At 38.0% G+C, this 19,610-nt stretch overlaps 1 protein-coding gene across 3 annotated transcripts in view; it reads right to left on the reverse strand.

Annotated features, from left to right (window-relative positions):
* Positions 1-17,953: 17,953 nt before the first annotated feature.
* The window catches only part of LOC147891784 (type II inositol polyphosphate 5-phosphatase 15-like), a 78,682-nt gene continuing 77,025 nt past the window's right edge, over positions 17,954-19,610 (reverse strand). For all 3 annotated transcript variants that reach the window (XM_087388943.1, XM_087388941.1, XM_087388942.1), the window contains exon 15: positions 17,954-18,477. The gene's annotated coding sequence lies outside the window, so the exon portion shown is untranslated. The remainder of the gene's footprint in view (positions 18,478-19,610) is intronic.

Here is a 19,610-nt window from a genome sequence, read left to right on the forward strand (position 1 = left end):
ACGTCACGTGATTCATCCTGACACGTCATAAGTAGTCCGGCCACATCACCGTGATCTCCATCGATGATTGCCACGTCACCCACCCGATCTGCTTCATCCATTGATTATTGCCACGTCACCCGGGCGATTCACCCTGACAGTCATTACCACTGTTGCCACATCACCGTTCGCCCTGGTCCACGTCACCCTGCCAGCTCATAGTTCTGGCCACTTCACCCGCCATCCCTTGCTTACGTGTCGCGCTTTGAATATGTATGGCCCTTTTTCTTTTGATTATTTTCTCTTCAACCTTTTGTTTGACAAATACAAACAAGAAGCTTCCAAGACCCCTCGTTTTCTGTGGCCCATGACCCCTTCCTTTGGCGTTGTCATTTTGTCATCCTCGTTGAAAATTTGTCATTCCTCCTTAGCCCTTCTACACAGTGACGGCACCTTTTTTCCACAAAAGATTGCACAGTTTGCTACTTCCCTTCTCTCTTGAGTCACACAAACCAACCCACCTACCCTTGAACTTCTTGCGTATAGAGATTCTCCTAGGGACATATTTGTCCTTGCCTTAGATTCTAGAAACTCCAACCTTAAGTGTCTTTAGCAAGAATGCACGCCTTGACCATATAAACCGTGTTTTAAGCTTCCAATATGACCATAATCAAAAGCTTGATTGTTCAAGTCACCATTAAAAAGTGTGCCATATAACTACCACCATCTCTCGCCCCTTGAAGCTCATGTGCATCATCTTCTTTTGCGAGCCACATCCCATCCCATTGTCAAGATTTTGTAAGAGTTCCTCATCAACATCAACCACATTTTAAATGCAAAAGGTATTTTTTCCAACCATTCGTTGAAACTGTCACATTATTTTTTTCCCTTCCAAGATTTTCCAAAACACTAATGTTATCACATGCATGACCACAATTCACTCTTAATTTATTCTAGATGTAGTTATCATACCTTACATATGAGCACGAGATGTTTGAAAAGTGCACTTCAATCATGAAAGTTAGATATAGCCTATAGGAAGACGTACACTGTCAAGCCATGGTATGCATCATCGGCATAAATTGAACTATACAAAAATTTAATTAAACGTACACAAAATATAACTACCCATGTATAAGTTATGATGCTATTGTACCTCTTCAATACCTATTATTAGATATTTGCAAATACAAGTAGTCAATATATATTGTCAATCTTGACCATATCATATCATATATACCAAAGGATTAGAATATACAAAATAAAAATAGAGTCCATCAACATGTCAAGATTTTCTCAAAATCCTTCACTCACTAGTACAACTTTTTTTCTTCCACAATCTCAAAACCAAAAACTTTGTGTCTGGAAATGAAACATGCATAATAATGCATCATGGAAACTCTTGATGTTCTCGTTTTGAAATCAGCATTTTGTAACTCACAAAGAGATAATGTTACAAAAACCAGATAAAATGCCCCAACAATGCCAAACGCCTTTGGATTAGAAGATCTTCCTCAGTAGAGAAAACAAGATTTGGAAGTAAAGCATGAGAATACTTGTAACTCACAAAAGATAATGTTACAAAAACCAGATAAAATGCCCCAACAACGCCAAACGCCTTTGGATTAGAAGATCTTCCTCAGTAGAGAAAACAAGATTTGGAAGTAAAGCATGAGAATACTAGGTGTACACATACAGGCTTGTTGCTAGATGGTGTATTGGCCTCAACATTTAGGTTAGCGTAGCAAAGTCCTCGGGCCAGCACACAAGCTTGTGCGGGTTTACTTCTTCCCTCCATTTGACAATCACAACATTTTTCTTATCTTGACGAACTATGGTGGTGAAATGTACAGGATTACCATAGCCTATGTGTATTGGATTTATTAATGCCAAACATGAAGCATCTTGCTAAAGGCAATGTTGAAAGGCGTGCTTGATCAATGCTCTATGGGAAATATTATGATCAATTGCCTTGGGATTTCCTAGATGATATAGAGCCAGAGCAGCTTGCATAACTTTCTTACTATTCTTGTTATAAGAGCGCATCTCAGATGGTTAGTTATACTATGGATTGTTAAATAATAGTAGTTACTATTTGCTCTCTCTTTCCTCTCTATACTTGCACGGTTACGCATAGGACCTCATGTTGAAAACATTGTTGAGGAATTCGCTTGATCAATGCTCTGTAAGGAAGCTTGTACTTAGATGCCTTGAGACCACCTTAAAATTGCTATAGTGCTAGAGTATCCAGCATGAATTCTTTAACTACATCATATGCATTTTCGATTCTAGCTACTAAATCACTTTCACTTGCTAAGGAGGATTCATTCCTCTTTAAAAATGGTGCATTCTCTACATCTATTTGAAAATGGATATCCACCTTTTTTTTATTCCGGTGCATGATTTCATGCACTTTCCACCTAATATAATATAACATTGACATCAATAAATAATATACAAACATGACATGTTTCAGAAAAGTATCAAACCAAGCAAAAATGAAAACCCCAATTGCATGTAAAATCTAATGATTGAAATCTACAAATTCAAAAAAAAATTTACTTATCATTAAACACTATTAAACTATGTAAATGAACAATACCTCACAGGGATCTTTGAAGAAAAAACATGATCAAACTTGTCCTCCGCAATGGTCTCTCTTGTAATCCAGGATGCTGAAATTGATGGATTTTTCTCCAATACTTATTATATGCTTCCAAACAACTCCAATCCATCTTCTATAAAAAAACCTCAATAGTAAGGGTGTATCTTTTAAAACAAAAAAATATTTTTTCATCGTCAAATCATGTATTAAAAGAAAACAACAAAATTACCAAAACAAACTACAAATTAACTGCTTCTTCAAAGTTGCATCATAAAATCTCATTATTTTCATTGTCTTGCATTGTTCTAAAGGTTTTCTCACCTGAATCTCCATGGAAGTTGCTTTAACAAACCCTGATTTAAGTTGAAAACTAAAAACATTCTAAAACTACATGAATGAGAGATGGGCAAAAGAAAGATTGATTCTCATACATCAGCAACTGCAATGCCTGAAAGTCAATCTTCTTTGATGTTTTCTTAAAGAATCTCGTCCAGTAGCTCCTTCTAAGCTCCAAAGCCCTTATCTTTTTTTCAATGGATTTTGTGGCCCACAATTGGCAAAAAGCAATAGAGTGTTCTCTGTACAAAACACTAGCAGTCATGTTAGCTTTTTGTTCTTTTGAAGGTCCATATCTAGATCTTTTTTTGGCATGCCAATTAGTATATTCTCGACTACAATATACAACCTGAGAGGATTTATGACAACTTAGTCCCACATTATGAGATGTATCTATTCTCACACTTCCTTATATGTGGATGGATGCAGGTAACAGATCTTGATGCTAGAATGTACTTGGATTGCTACCAAAAAGATCTTTGAATTTTTTTAAGTTTGTTTATACCTCAACACCAGTCAATGTATATATTAATTTTCAAGAGCGATTGCATATTAGTGGGAATCTTTCCTTAAGGAATTTTGTTACAAACCTATTACACATTGCTATCTCCCTTTGAAACCAGTTGTAATAGCACTACCTCTGTGCAGGGTGTTTATTTTTCAAGAGCAATTATGTATTAATGGGAATCTTTCCTCAAGGAAATTTGTTATAAACCCATTACATACTACTATCTCCCTTTGAAACCAGTTGTAATAGCACTAGTTATGTGCATGATGTTTATTCTAGTACTTCACACACACACACACACATGTATACTTTTTCAATTATGAATTATTCTTTTATGTACCCCCCGTGAAATCTCCCCTTTACACTCTCTTTTTAGCCACCCCATACACCAAGCCCACTAATCATCTTATACCTCTTCTATCAACCCATACACTCATTCGCTCCTTACTCCACTTGTGACTTAAACTCTTTTAAAATATCTAAGAATCGATATGGTTGTCTAGATTCCTAGGTAAAGCGATAACAAGTCGGGGAAAACAGGCATTACCTATCTACCCAAACGTAACTGTGATGTTAATTCACATCCATTGGATAATTCTTTAGCATGGATAATCCCTAGCCATTTTGTGATCTGCCTTTTTTTTACTAACTTTTATATCTATTTTGTAGAAGTGGTTTACGCAGTTAATATTGGCATTATTTTTTCATTTTGACACTTATCATACAAATCCACTTTTATTCACTTATTATCAGTAGGTGGGGAGTAAGTTCCATATGGTGGGCTTACTCCCCACCATGTGGTCCTACCCTCTAGGTTAGGGGTGGGCCACACACACATACACACAAAAAATAATTTTGATTAGTAAAAGTATCTCACACATACAGACAATTATTTCTTTACACACACACACACACACATGTATACTTCCCCAATTATGAATTATTCTTTTATGTACCCCTCGTGAAATCTCCCCTTTAAACTCTCTTTTTAATCACGCCATACACCAAGTCCACTAATCATCTTATACCTCTTCTAATCCCTTCTCAACCCATGCACTCATTCGCTCCTTACTCCACTTGTCACTTAAATTTCACGTGTGACTTAAACTTTTGTAAATTATCTAAGAATCCATATGGTTGTCTATATTCCTAGGTAAAGTGATAACATGCTAGATAAAACATGCATTACCTATCTACCCAAATGTAACTATGATGTTCTAACACCTAGTTTGTTTGGATGGTGACAGGTAAGTAGACCCCAACCTCGGAACCTGGACTACCTCTCGACTACCTGAGGATTCAGCATCTTTTTCAATATTATTTTTGTCAAACTCAATATTATTAAAAAGTCTTAATTTAGGTCAAAATTTTTGCAAACTCTAGTTGCTACATTTTTCAACTTAGATGTCTCAAACATTTTTTCCTTATATAGTTCGCTTATTTGACTTTTTATCCAATTGATGGAATTAATTGTATGGCTCAATTATTGATGGGACTTTTTAATATAAACACACACATACACACACACACACACACACACACACACACACATGCACGCACATACACACACACATACACATTACACACTATTATCTCCCTTTGAAACTAGTTCTAATACCAATAGATATGTGCAGAGTATTTATTATAGGACTTGAAACACACACATTTCTTCTAGATATGTGCACAGTATTTATTCTAGTTCTAATTGCAATAGATATGTGCAGGGTATTTATTCTAGGACTTGAAACACACACATGCATGTGCGTGCACGTAAGCAGATGCATGTGTACATGTGCACACATGCACCTACACGTGCACGTGGGCACACATGCATGCACACACACATAGTCAGCCTCTGATCCTAAACTAGCATAAATGGAGCACCATATATCCCCAACTAGTAGATAATGTGGTGATCATTAAAGAAGAATAAAATAGTGCTTCTTTTGGATGAGTTATTCAAGAGAGAATACATCATGAATAGAGAGTATGAAGCCCTCCTTACAGTGCCTAGTGTGATAAAGCAAGTCCTTTAACAATCACAATAACAATAGTCAATCGGTTTTAATTTTCCCAAGGCAATCAACCTATAAAAAACCGTTCAACACGTGCAAACAAGTACACATAAACTACCCCCTATATTTAAAAAATTACTTTTTTTTGCATACTGTTCACCCCTCTCCCATATGTATATACACATGTTATGATTTTGAATTTAAAAGTACCCTCATACGTGTATATACCATAATTATATTAAATCTGTATTTAAAAAACCCCCTCCTATCTGTAAGTCCCTCGAATTAAAATTTCCCCTCCATTAACAAGCCCATGATGTCAAAGTTACCACCCCAAGTTATATCTGTAATGTAGTGAAGTAAAAGATTGCTTCTTGACATGCATGGGATTTCTAAAATATAATAAGAACATGCTTTCCATGGTTTTCTTGAGTTCTATGTTAAACGGTATTTGGGACTTTGTTCCTTTGAAGTATGGATTGTTTATGTAACAATGGAATGATCTTCCAAGTAGATTACACCAGCCGATGCACCATAGCAATGTGATCGAATAAGAAGAGTGTGGCATAGTCCAGCTATAAAGAAAACAAAGCTTAGAAAATAGATGAGGGGAAGAAGGTTACTGTCAATGACAAGGAGAAAGAAGGAGGGAGTAGTATAGGTGTGTGTATAGAAATGATCATCAATAGGATCAACTAGGAATGCTAGAGTAGAAACATTGACAATGGTAAGCCTTGTGATGCATGTAAGGAGGAGGCGGCTGTTGCCAATCAAGGGGAGAAGATAAAGCCTATGAGAGACCCTAAGGACAAGTTTCAAAAATAGGGTAATAGTGTGTACCACTACTACACCCCTAGTATTTTAAGTAAATTGTATCCACATTAGAGTGTCCATTGGGGTATAAATTGAGTCATATTATTTTTGTGAGAGTTTAGTAGAATTTAGGCTATAGTGTATAATGTACACTACTAGCCAAGCCAAAGTGGATACTTAAGCCAAATTAATTTCCCTTTTGCAGTACTCGTCAAAGAGATTATGCATATCTTATTGCACACCTTGATGAGGGCAATTATCCTTGATTAAATCCATCAACTAAGGCTAGTTAAATGGATTAACCATGAGGAAGGAAATTGGGAAGGACTGTATAGAGGCCTTAGTTCCAACAGGAGCTTGGGAGTACATATCAATTGATTTTAATATTCAAAGGCTTCAAGTGTTCGAGGGTAAATCATCATTTTTTATCAATGAGGCATACTATCTTGGCTCGGGCTTATGTGTGAAAAGAATTGAACAAGATGGCGGAGGGGGCGGGGAGGTCCATGCGTGTGCACATGTGTGTAAAATATTGAAACTATAATATTATTACTATGGAATTACCCCCAAAAAATGTGTGTGTGTGTGTGTGTGTCTGTGTGTGTGACACCACCGCTGACAGCCTAACGTTCCATGGTAGAACAATTAAGTTCACCAAAATGCAAGAAAACTACCCAAAATTGAAAATAGCTTTGAATTAATCCAACTAGCCCGACCAAAGGCTAGTTGGGAAATCAAGGTGTGTGTTTAGATTAAAAAGTCCCATCAATAATTGAGCCATACAATTAATTTCATTAATTGGATAAAAAGTTAAAAAATGAAAACATATAAGAACAAAATGTTTGAGACATAAGTTGAAAAATGCAACTAGAGTTTGCAAAAATTTCTATCAAATTAAGAATTTTTTATAATATTGAGATTGACAAACATAATATTAAAAAAAAGATGTTGAATCCTCAGGCAGTCCAAGTTTTGAGGTCGAGGTCCACTTACCCACTACCAACCAAACAAATTAGGTATTAGAACATCATAGTTATGTTTGGGTAGACAAGTAATGCATGTTTTCCCCGGCTTGTTATCGCTTTACCTAGGAATATAGACAACCATATGGATTCTCCAATAATTAAAAAGATAATTTAGCCACAAGTGAAGTTTAAGTCACAAGTGGAGTAAGGAGAAAATGAGTGCATGGGTTAAGGAGTGATTAGAGGAGGTATGGGGCGATTAGTGGGCTTGGTATGTAGGGTGGTTAAAAAGAAAGTGTAAAGGGGAGATTTCAAAGAGGTACATAAAAGAATAATTCATAGTTAGGAAAGTATTCATGTGTGTGTGTGTGTGTGTGTGTGTGTGTGTGTGTGTGTGTGTGTGTAAAGAAATAAGTGTCTGTGTGTGAATACATTTACTAATCAAATGTTCTTGTGTGTGTGTGTGTGTGTGTGTGTGTGTGTGTGTATGTGTGTGTGCATGTGCGTGTGTGTATGTCCATGTGTAATTTTACCAAAAAAGTATGTTCATGTGTAAAGAAATGTCTGTGTGTGTGAAATACATTAACTAATCAAATGTTTTTGTTTTTGTTTTTTTTTTTTTGTGGAGTAGTGATGGTTGCATTTTCATTCGACCCTCCCTATGCTTTTGTCACCCCTTTGTTAGGGCATAATTCTCACCTCTGTTGTTCTTATCTGTCTGCCCCTGGCTTGCTTGAGGAGTCACGCTGATCTTGCACTTGATCAAATCGAAGCACTTTGAAATACTAAGAACAAAAAAGTAGTTCATTGATCATGAGCATATTGCACTTACTGGTGCCACAAGCGGAAGACCTACTATTGTTTTTGCTTCTGTCATGCAAGGACAAGCTAGCACCACATCCTCTATGAAGCAAAGCCTAGATGCCTTATGGATGGAGATTCTTGACAAAATATGAAGAGGGCAGAGGAGAAGAGTGGAGATGAGGAGAGAGGGCATAGCTAGAGAGCACACCACAAATGACTGACTGTACACTATCAGTGGGGCAAATGGTAGATTTTCCACCAATAGATGATCCATCATCTTCCCTTGATTGTGTAACTATGGGAGTACCTGGTGGCACCATTTTCCTACACATTCGGTGCATGGACAGCTTGCTGTCATCAACGTATGTAGGTGGATTCACATCCTACAAAGTGATTCTCCTCATTTCCACGTCCCTCATGGGTGTCTTATGCATCTTCTTCTCATTGAAGACCACATCACGGCTTCATATGACCTTCTTTGCTTCTAGATCCTAGAGATGATAGCCCATCTCTCCACTTTCACCATAACCCAAAAAGATGCATTTCCTAGACTTAGGATCTAGCTCTTTTGGCACGTGCATATGCCTCACACCCAAATATACATAAATGAGAGTAAGAGGGCTTATTGCCACTCCATTCCTCTTCAGGAATACCACTATCCAAACTCTTACTAGGTGATTCATTGATCACATGCACTGCAATCTTCAATGCCTCAACCCAAAAACCACCAGAAAGACTTGCGTTAGAAAGCATACACTGCAACCTTTCCTGAATGGTGCGGTTCATCTGTTCTACAACTGGATTTTGCTCTGGAGTATGAGGGGATGTGAGATACTCTTGATCCCACGTGTATCACAGAAATTCTAAAAGTCATGAGAGAGATACTCTCCACCATTGTCAGTCTGTAGGCATTTAAGTGTTCTACCTAACTGATTTTCAACCAAATCCAGCCATTTTTGAAATACCTGGAACACATAGCATAAGCCCACACTTTTCTAGTTGCATCATCAATGAATGTCACATAGTATTCAGCCCTACCTAATGATCATGTAGGCATTGGACCACATAGTATTGAGCCCCACCTAATGATCATGTAGGCATGGGACCACATAGTATTCAGCCCTGCCTAATGATCATGTAGGCATGGGACCACATACATCTGAATGTACCAAATCAAGCCTTTCAAGCTCTTCTTTCCCCTTCTTTTATGGGCTGATTTAGTCAGCTTCACAATGCTCACAAAATTTAAAATTAGAAAAACTCAAATGTGGTAACCCAAACGGCATAAGAGCTTCATTCCATTCTGGCTCATGTGCCCCAATTGGTAATGCCAGAAAGAAGTACTTGGCTACACTTGGTATCTCTTGCTAAAACCATAGAGCCTTTCTGAATTTTCCAACTTTGAAAACCAAAGGTGGTTCGAAAACCAGCATCATCTAGCTAACCCATTGAAATAAGACTCTTGGTTAGCTTAGGCACATGTCTCACATTTTTCAAAACAAATGCAGACCCATGTGCAAAAGAAAACTTTGTCACCTACTCCCACTATGTCACATGCATAGTTATTTCCAAGATACACACAACCTATATTTCCAATGTCATAAGTGGAGAACCAATCCCTATGGCGAGTAACATGGAATGAAGCACCAGAATCCAAAATCCAATCCTGGGAGTATGCATCATTTCAACTGGCAAGCAAGTCTGCAGGTAGATTAGACATGAAGAGAATGTCATTGTCACTATTATCAATGATGACTGCATTGATCTCCTTGATCTTCATTTTTCCTTTGTCCTCCCTTGGACTCTCTTCCTTCTTATTTGCACCCCAATTTGCGTTCTTTTTCTTATCTTTTTCTCTCTTTTAAGCTTGTAGCAATCCTTTTTCATGTGGCCTTCTTGCCGAAACGGTAACACTCAATGTTTCGTGCCTTAGATTTGCTACTAGACTTCCCTCTTTCTTGGGACTTCCCCTTGAACTGTGATCTTACCCTTTGCACATTTAAGGCGACATCTTGCTTGTTGCCATCCATAGACTTCCATCTAATCTCCTCAGCCAACAAGATACCCACAACATCATCAAACTTCAGTACTCCACCAAGTGCAAAGTTACTGTGACAGCTATATGGAAGGTATCCCATGAGGATGGCAATGAACACAAGAGGAATATTGCCTTAGTCTCCACATCAGAATTCATCTTTTGGCTGAAAATAATATTGAATTCATTCAAGTGAGACGCAATGGAGACCCGTTCCTTTATCTGTAGCTCAAACAACCTCTTCATGAGGTAAACTTTATTAGACGCAGTTTCCTTCTCATAAGTGGCACATAATTTCTTCCACAAATCTTTCGTAGTCTGCTCATTTACTATTGTGAAATAAAGTGACTCTACAAGATGAAGTTTAACAATAGAATTTGCTAATGCATCCAACTCATTCCAATCATCCTCAGACATATCTGCAGGCTTAGCTTTAGTCCCTGCCAAGGGTTTAATCTGCTTCTTTTGAATAAGCACATCTCTTATCTTTTCTTTCCACAAAGAAAATTTCATCCCATCAAACTTTTTAACACTGAAAATCTCCTTTTCAGACATTGAGGAGGATGCCATGATGCAAATAAAGCAAAATCCCAAATGCTACTACCTGTAAGAGAGAAATCACACCAAATACTAGGTGCACCCAAATGTGTATGCCAAAATGGACGGTAATATCACCAAAAACTCAAAGCTCAAGCATCAAAATGCATGTGACTCATGTGCATATACTATGCATCTATATGAGCAAATCTGGCCCAAAAGAAAAATGTCAACCTGCAATAACAAAACAATGGCAAACCCAATGCCAATAAGAGCCAAATGCCTCAAGCATAAACACCGTCCATGGGCATAAGCATCATCAATGTCGCATCCAAGAAAGCATAGCACAAGCAGTGCATCAACTGCAATGTGTCAAAGGTGTCCCTCAACATAAAATAGCATCTGTGTGCTAAACGTCCATCAATAAAGCATCCCACAAGGCAATCTGGGCCTATCAGCACATCAAACAAGGATCACAATACATCCAAATGGCCTACAAAGCATCCACTTCAACCCAATGCAAACCACAAATGAGAACACATGGTTCAGACTACAACCAGAGTGATCTACATAAGGTATATCCAAGAAATCACGGCCCCATGGCAACACCCGCTAGTGAAGATAGAACCTAAGATGCTTCAAAACATGGGCGTCACTGCATAATTGGACTCAGCAAGAAATCTACAAATATCTCTTTTCTGCTAGAACTCCAAAATCCCAACCAATGAATGGAAAATGGAAAGTCAGCCCTTGTAATTGACATGTAGTCAAAAAATCAAATGTTTGAACCTTTGAATGGATTTTTGATAGAGAAACAGACGATTCGATGTCTCAGAGAGACAAAACTTCTCCAAATCTACATAGAATCGTACAAGAGTAGATAGGTAGGGGTTTTTGGGCCTCCAAAATGCAATGGAATAGACGGTTTTGGAAACCATGGTCGCAATCATCAAAAAACATCTTGTTGCTCCAAAACCACTCAAAGAACTTTCCAAAGGTTATTGCAAGGTCTCTTCACACCAGGATGCAGGTAAAGTCACCCAACGGAGCTTCTCCTTCCTCCCACAGAGCTGCAACAAAATTTGGGCTCCAGGCACACACCCAAGCTCATCTAAAACACCCACGTTTTGATACCAGTTAAGAGATCTCAACAACAAAAGTGGAATGGAAGAGGGTGAGAGAGAGGGAGAGCAAGAAGAGAGAGCCATAAAAGTTTTAGTGGGTGCAGAACACCCTAATTTTCTATGTCATCCATATATATATATGTGTTTTGAGTATTGTACATAACCGGGGTTAAGGCATAGTGGCCTTCAACCCCCATAGGGACATGGACTCTTGAAAAGTTTCCTAAAGACAAGAATATTATTAGATGAAAAGTGGATCTACAAACTAAACTCACTATTTAAGGTCAAATTGACAAATACAAATCCGAACTTGTTGCCAACTAATACTATGGGATGCATTATAATGACTTTTGCTTTGGTTGCCAAAGTGATAATAGTAATACCAATGACACCATTAGTATAGACTTCAATCTACCCATGTTTTATATGGATATGAAAAATGCTTACTAGAGTAAAAACCTTAGGAGTTGTCAGAAATCTAGAAGTGGACGTATGTGGAATTTTGGTCCCAATCAATTTAAGCATACCAACTAGATGCATGAACCTATCCATTGATTTTGGGAAGGCCTTGGTGTGCAAAAGAAAGCTATTCATAAATGGGATACTAGGGAGTTAATCTTTCAAGGGGAAATAAGAAAGTGTGCTACGACATCCAAGAGCCGCTTGTTAAGGAGTATTCTTCAACCTTGAAAAGTTTTAGTTCTAACTTATTTGTAGAAGAAGAAGAAGTATATCTCTAAGGAGTCCAACTCAGAGGGCAAGGTGGAAGGATTGGAATTTGGTCTTTGTCTACGACATCCAAGAGCCGCTTGTTAAGGAGTATTCTTCAACCTTGAAAAGTTTTAGTTCTAACTTATTTGCAGAAGAAGAAGAAGAAGAAGAAATATGGCACACACGCCAAAGCGACAAAGCTTTGGTATATTCACATTGTTGAACTCATTCTTCCAAATCTTGCAGAAGTGCTGGTAGATCACGTACTCATCACACGTGCATGAACCATGGCCTCCTTATACATGGGATGGATACCAACATCTCAAGAGATGCATGCCCAAGAGGCGATGCTCTCTAACCTAAGAAATGGCCTACAGAAAGTGAAAGGGGTGCATAGCTTAGATCAACTAGCTGCAAAGAGGGCGCACAATATCGAATATGTTGTCAATCAGAAGGACCAACGTGGTACTTAAATTCGTTAAATTTAATTTCCTACTATTCAAGTTATATGATGATAGTCATCTTTGCAACTGGTGTGGAGGTCTCTTCATAATGTTATATATCAATGCTCCACTCTCGTGTAACTATGCGGGAACGAGCTAACTCTACTTGTAAGCCCCCCATATGAGGAGAAGGCATTTGAGTAGCTCGGTTATCCGATAGGTCTTGGTTTGGACACCAGATGGGGGCCATGTGTGGCCTGATGGCTGGACGGCTTCAGATAAAGTTGGCACACCGCCAACTAGGCTACATGCAAGTGCGAGAAGGCATCCCTTGACTGCCCGCACTGAGGGTAGACGGAGCATTTCCCAGGGCAGCCCACTCTCGGGTTGTGGGGCCCGTTTGGAGCCTCAGATGATCCCGGATGGCTCTGGGCCGAACGACATCCGTAGGTCAGTTGCTCTGTTTTGCGTACCAGTTCTATCGTATGGTCGGTGGTCTATTTCGGGACCGACACCCAGTCGATCGTTTTGGGCGGATTGGGTCGGTCACCCAATTGAGCCTAACCGACTACGACTAGTGGCTACATAAGAGCAAGCCCGTGAAGCCCATTTCATCACTGGCTACAGCAACCCTGATTCCTTAGCATTCAACCTCCGTCTTCTACTGTTTCCATCACGCCATCGAAGCTTCTTTCTCAGGAGCGCACGGTTGGGAGGCAGTGCCATCTATTGTATCAGTTCTACAGTAATTAAATTTTTGATTCTCCATACTATCTTGTTTTCTCTCTTGTGTACGAGATCCTGTTATCTGTTGAGCACAAACGTTGTATTATTTTCTTATACATAATCTATTTCATACTCTTTAGCAAGTAATCTACCTTTGTGCTTTTCTTGAATGAGGTATGTTCTTCCACTTTCATGACATCGTCCATAAATGCCAAACTATTCTTCTAGGTCCATCTTTATGGTTCTTTGTAAAGTTTCACTTTTGCTTTTGAGTAATGTGACTTGTTTGACTATTATAAGGAGCCACATTGATCTCTTCCAACTATCACATGTTCCAATTGTCACTTTTATCTCTTCTAATGTTAAACATTTGAAATGCAAAATAAAGTTGATAAATCCAAGCACAAAAGACAATATTTCTCATTATTGTCAGCCTTCTTTCGTGTACTGATTAATTTGATAAATCCAAGCACAAAAGACCATCTGCAAAAGACAAAATTTCTCATTGTTTTCATTTATTCCCTCTTTTGCGTACCAAGATTTTTGTTACCTACAAGTGTTATGTTAGCCCAAGGTAGAAGATATGTTCATTAGGTAGCATAGACCATTTAGCCATATTTCAATGAAAGGAGTCTAAAGTGTGAATGAATGAAGTTGTACAAGAGGACTAATCACAAAAGGGGGTTGGAGGTAATCGTTACACCACACTTTAGGAAGAGAAGGAGGTTGTAGGTTTTAGAAATGGGTTGAAGGGTTAGGAAAGGGTGAAGTTTATATAGGATAAGAATGGAGAAATCAATCTCAATCACCAACTTCAGGGGATAAATGCTTACAAATATTGATCTAGGAGTTCTTAACCAAGGTTATTACGCTTCAAGGTCAAAAAAGGGGAAGTGAAGAAGTGCAAGGACAAGAGGGAGAGTGGGACAGAAAGACAAAGAGAGAGCAAGAGAATGATACATTGCAAGAGGAGAATGGACACTTGGGAATAGAGCACAAGTACACAAAATGTGAGTTGCACAAAATGCCCACAAAGAGCGTGGGTTCTCACTGTTCATGGGGTATTCTATACATGAGTCTTGACATGCACTCTCTAGGACTTTTTTCAACTCCATTCTGTCTTGGAGCTTATAAGTGAATTGTAGCTCACCATGTGATTGTGTGATAGTTCCACTTGCTCTTTGCCCTTATTGACAAATAGTTCTCTATAATGCTTCCTATATAGGCATCCTTCACATGGTTTATAGGTGGGAGACTATGGACCATGTCCCACTTCTCAAGCACTTGCATAGCCTAAAAGTAAAGATACCAAAATCTTTGGTGCCATTGACTTAGATCATTATGTGCTATCATGCATGTCATATGTTTATAACGATATTGTAAGTTTGTGACAAATTGTCGCATCTAAACTCCTAACCAATGGTGCCATTGCATGATGTTGGCAAAATGCATTGAACTCTATTTATAGTATTCTCCATTGTCACATCGAAGGATCCATATTTGCTTACTAGTTAACTTTCCTCATATTTGCTTTGAATTCTATAAATGCACTCATTGCAATATTTTTTTGCTTAAACAGAAAGATTATGTCATTCTAGAGAAGTCATCAATGAAATAGATGAAATATAAGACATAACTTAAGGATTGTATTGAGACACGATCATAAATATGGGAATGTTTGATCTAGAGAATATTTGTACTCCTAGCTATTGGATTTTCTTATCAATATGGCAAGAGCCACAAACATATCTTGAAAAAATACTAATGGAAGTCCTTCCTTTAATGATATTTGATCTTTTAATCGAAGCCAAACTTTTGAAATTGAGTGTCCAAATCTTGTTTGACATTTTCTTTGGCTTCTATTAGGATGCATCTCTAAACGCTAATATCTTTGATGAGTCATATGATTCCTTATTGGGAAATGGGAACTTTACCCTTAACAAGGACTAATCTCAATTTCCATCATTGCATAATGTGCAAATTTTGATGCTATCGATTCCCATTTTGACTTTGTGTGAAGTTACCTCTTCCATGTCGCTCTCTGCTTAGTAGGCCATCGTCGATGGCCACTTGAATGATGAGAATGTCCACCAAAGCTATGGAAATAATTAGATTGTCAATTATAATTTGTACATGGACTATACTTATCTTTACCCCTTTCTTTTCTATCTTCTTCCTCAGACGAAAAATGCATGTTCATGACTTTTGAAGTATGATCCTTTTCTCATCTACTCTTGCATAAGCATATCTAAACTAATTTCAAATTTAAGTGGTGCATCCCATGTGACCATGACTATAATAAATTATTTGTACTGTTTACTTAGACCATTCAATGCAATCGGATATCAATTGATATACAATATTTTTAATTTGACTAGGGAACGTGGGCGTGTCTTTTCCATGTTTTGTTTACCATATTAAGTATATTACCCAACTTTTTGCAATTTACCATGTGCTAACATTAGTGATTTCCAAGGAAAGCTAGTTGGGTATATTTTATACAATGTCTAATTATGAATTCCTGAGAACCAAGTTGCGGATCAGACAAGGTGATAATTTTTCTAAAAGCTTGATCTAGATATAGTGGTAAAGAAGCTCACGAATTCTTATTACATCATACTAGGCTTCAATTCATGTCCTCATTCATGGAGTCACTATAAAATTTGATATAGTATGTGCAAGCAAGCATATATTTAAAATTATTATGTACTTAATTTTTCACCTTTTTAATATAAACTGTCATCCTTCTTTACATATTAAAGATGTCTACATACTTGGATGTTGAATTAATTCACATAAATTAGTCACATTGCATAATTATTCTCAAAATGTCCCCAGGTACATACATGACATGGCCCCCGTCCATCAACTGAGAAAACAAGAACATAGTTGCAAAGTAAACAGGTCCCCTACGAGATAAAAAATCAAAAAACAAATTAATTAGTCTCGCGCGAGGGGGAGTGGTATAAATATCAAGCCTAAGGTTTATGCGCAAAAGCCTCTAGAAGCCGTGCGAGATGGAAGAATCTAGAAGCGAAGCGGAGGGTCTATAAAAGACAAGGGTGCTGAGTCGAGGGAGGTAGGGAAGGGATGGGGATAGGGAGAGGGCTGAGTGAAAGGCTGAGCAAGGAGAGAGGGAGAGTTTGGAGAGGGTGGCCTCCCCATCGCCCTCTCCTCGATTAGCCTATCTTAGGCAGCGATCAAAGTGCCTCGACAACAAATTAAGTAAAGCCCTCAGTATATTGATTTTTTAAGCACATAGATGAAGCTGTGATGAGCATGCTAGCTTTGAAATAAATTACTGTTGAGACATCGATTAGTAGGTTCACTAGCCTTGCGCCAAGAATAGTTAGTAGCTTAATGCCCTTATGGGCTATCATTTGTTACGATAAGATTTCACTTCTAAAATGATAACATCGAGTTAGCTAATCATTCCCATAAAACCGAAACAAAATCTTTCAACACAAGGTATACTATCATCAATGAAATACATGTATTGTGCCTAAGTAGGCTGACACTAAAGATTGTCGATAGCATGAGTGGAAGCATTTCCCAACTTAGTAGTGCAATGGTGATCACCTACACTTGAAAGGACACTATTAACCGCATGAAGCAATGAAAGGATTATTCTACTCGACACAAGAATAAAGTGCCTATTATTGCTTAATATTCCACTTGGACCATAAAATATAGATGTTGCTTGCAAGGTACGCAAGCTATTGCATCATTGGTTCATGTTGTAGTATGACTACAAGTTGGCAAATAAGCTCACATAGAATCCTCACTTTGATGCAATTGTGTTCATAGCGATATTTTAAGTGTCCATAGTGTTGTTTAAATTTGTAACTTGAGAAAAAAAATTTCATTGGACTCGAAAATCTTGAATACAATGGAAATGACCACACTACTAAAGAAAAGTTGACCATGCTATGAAATTTACAAACTACTTATCAAGATTTAAGTTGTGTCTGTTCACGTCCTTTCGTGCGTATATTAGATTATGAAGTCTTTCTATATAGAATGAATGGCTAAAGATGGATGTGCTACCCTTAGTACTCATGAAATTTGAGGAGATGGATATTCTATCCAGTAATAGCAACACCCAATCCAATTACACAACAAAAGCAAATAGGTTTGTAGCAAGACCGAATCGATTTCCCTAATTTTCATATGGATTGCATAGACATGTCAAGGCATGCATCAATAGAGGCACAAGTTGGGCTTGAGAGAGATGGAATGCTTGAGAGAGATGAGATACCAAACCTACACAGCATTAAAGAGGAAGCAAACCGAGAAAAAAAGGCATTCAAAAACTTGGGTTACATTAGATGATCAACTGATTTGAGCTGTATACAAGATCAAGGTTACTTCTAGCAATGGGACAAAGTGAATAAGAATCACATACATGAAACCTAGATGACATCCAATAAGCATGTCTATAATCATATCGAAGGCGGTCTATGAATGCTCGTATTGAAATGCTAGAAACTCAATCCTAGCATTATGATCCATGATATGTACAGTCTTTGTAATAAGTCAAAAGAGCACAATCTTGTTAGAAGAAGGGTGCTTTCATTGTCACAAAGGGAGATAAAGCATTTACAACCATTGACCCAGCAAGAAATGATAGGGAATCCTTTAGGGACTAATCCTGAAGGCCCTTAGAAAAAAGAAAAGTTGACTTTTACACTACTAAATCAGAGAAGAATAATACATTGTTTTGCTCAAAAGCATTGTAGAAGCAAAAAAAAAATCAGCCTACATGGTGAAACTTCATTATGTGTCACCCACAGGAATATGAAGAGTTCTTTAAAAACATACTAGCACCGTGAGGTACACTGCCACTGGCCAGTCCAATCCATACTGTCTGGGAATGCTGCAGTGTCAACACAAAACAAAAAGATTGAGGAGAGACGTTCCAATCAACAGTCCCAAATACCTCAAGTTGCTTTCAAAATAAAAATGCCTTGTATGTGCAGTGTTGGTTGCAGGAACAATGGTGTTTAAGGTATAGATTGTGTGTGCTGCTAGTTGCAAAGCTAGGTGATCAGTTTAAATAATATGGGCAGCAAGAATGACACCTCCAAGGCTGGTATGACATTTGTGAGTCAATATATGTGCAGCAAAGGCATGAGTTTTCTCTGTCTTTAAACCATTTTTAATCTTTTGCTTTGAATAAATTATTAAAAAATGAACATGAATATGTCTGCATACATACATATATTTTCTTAAATCTTAAAAAGTATATTTATGCTTGTATTTATGTGTGTACAGATGACATCCCAAAACATAGATGCGGGGTCAAACAGTCTTAATTTTTGTGGACACTAGCTGCTCTAATTTCTTTGAAATCTTAATCATGGGCTGAGCTCCTCCCATAACTTCAATGGGCAAAGAAAAACTGCTCCAGGTACCTTGGCACCTAAATCCCCAAAAGCTTGTGTGCATTACCCGAATGACAGTATATAAAGTGGGAAAAAACACTTCATCCAAGATGTCTATTTGTCCCTCGGATCAATGAGAATTTACTTTCTGTCTCCTCTCTCTCTCAAAGAGGTTATCAAGTCATCTTTAAGGATGAAAAATGTACAATACATGACAGAAAGCACAACTATGCCTTCGGGTTGATAGGCACATACTTTGTAATGGATTATTCCAGCTTGATGCCTATGAAAAGGGATCCTCTAGAGCGGCATCCGCTAGGAGAGCTACGTTCCTGAGGGAATGGAGAGGCTCCCTTTCCTTCTCAAAGCCCTCTACAAGTTGCGGTGGCATTTTCAACCTTAGCCTTGGATTTTTCCTACCTCATTCTGAGGAGTTTTATCTCATGCTACGCACATTGTATTTCTGCTTTGAGCTTGCTCTCGCGGGTTTATTCATACTTAATAGAAGTCTTTTCATGTCAAAAAAAGAAAAGAGAGCACATTAAGCTTATGTGCTTCTACATCTGCCAGGCAAGATGCAGAGTTATGGCATCCCAGGTTTGGGCATGTGAATTATGACATTATG

Source organism: Dipteris shenzhenensis, chromosome 17 (assembly GCF_047967505.1).
Source record: "Dipteris shenzhenensis isolate YYH24624 ecotype China chromosome 17, Dip_SZ_1.0, whole genome shotgun sequence".
NCBI classification, from domain to species: domain Eukaryota; kingdom Viridiplantae; phylum Streptophyta; class Polypodiopsida; order Gleicheniales; family Dipteridaceae; genus Dipteris; species Dipteris shenzhenensis.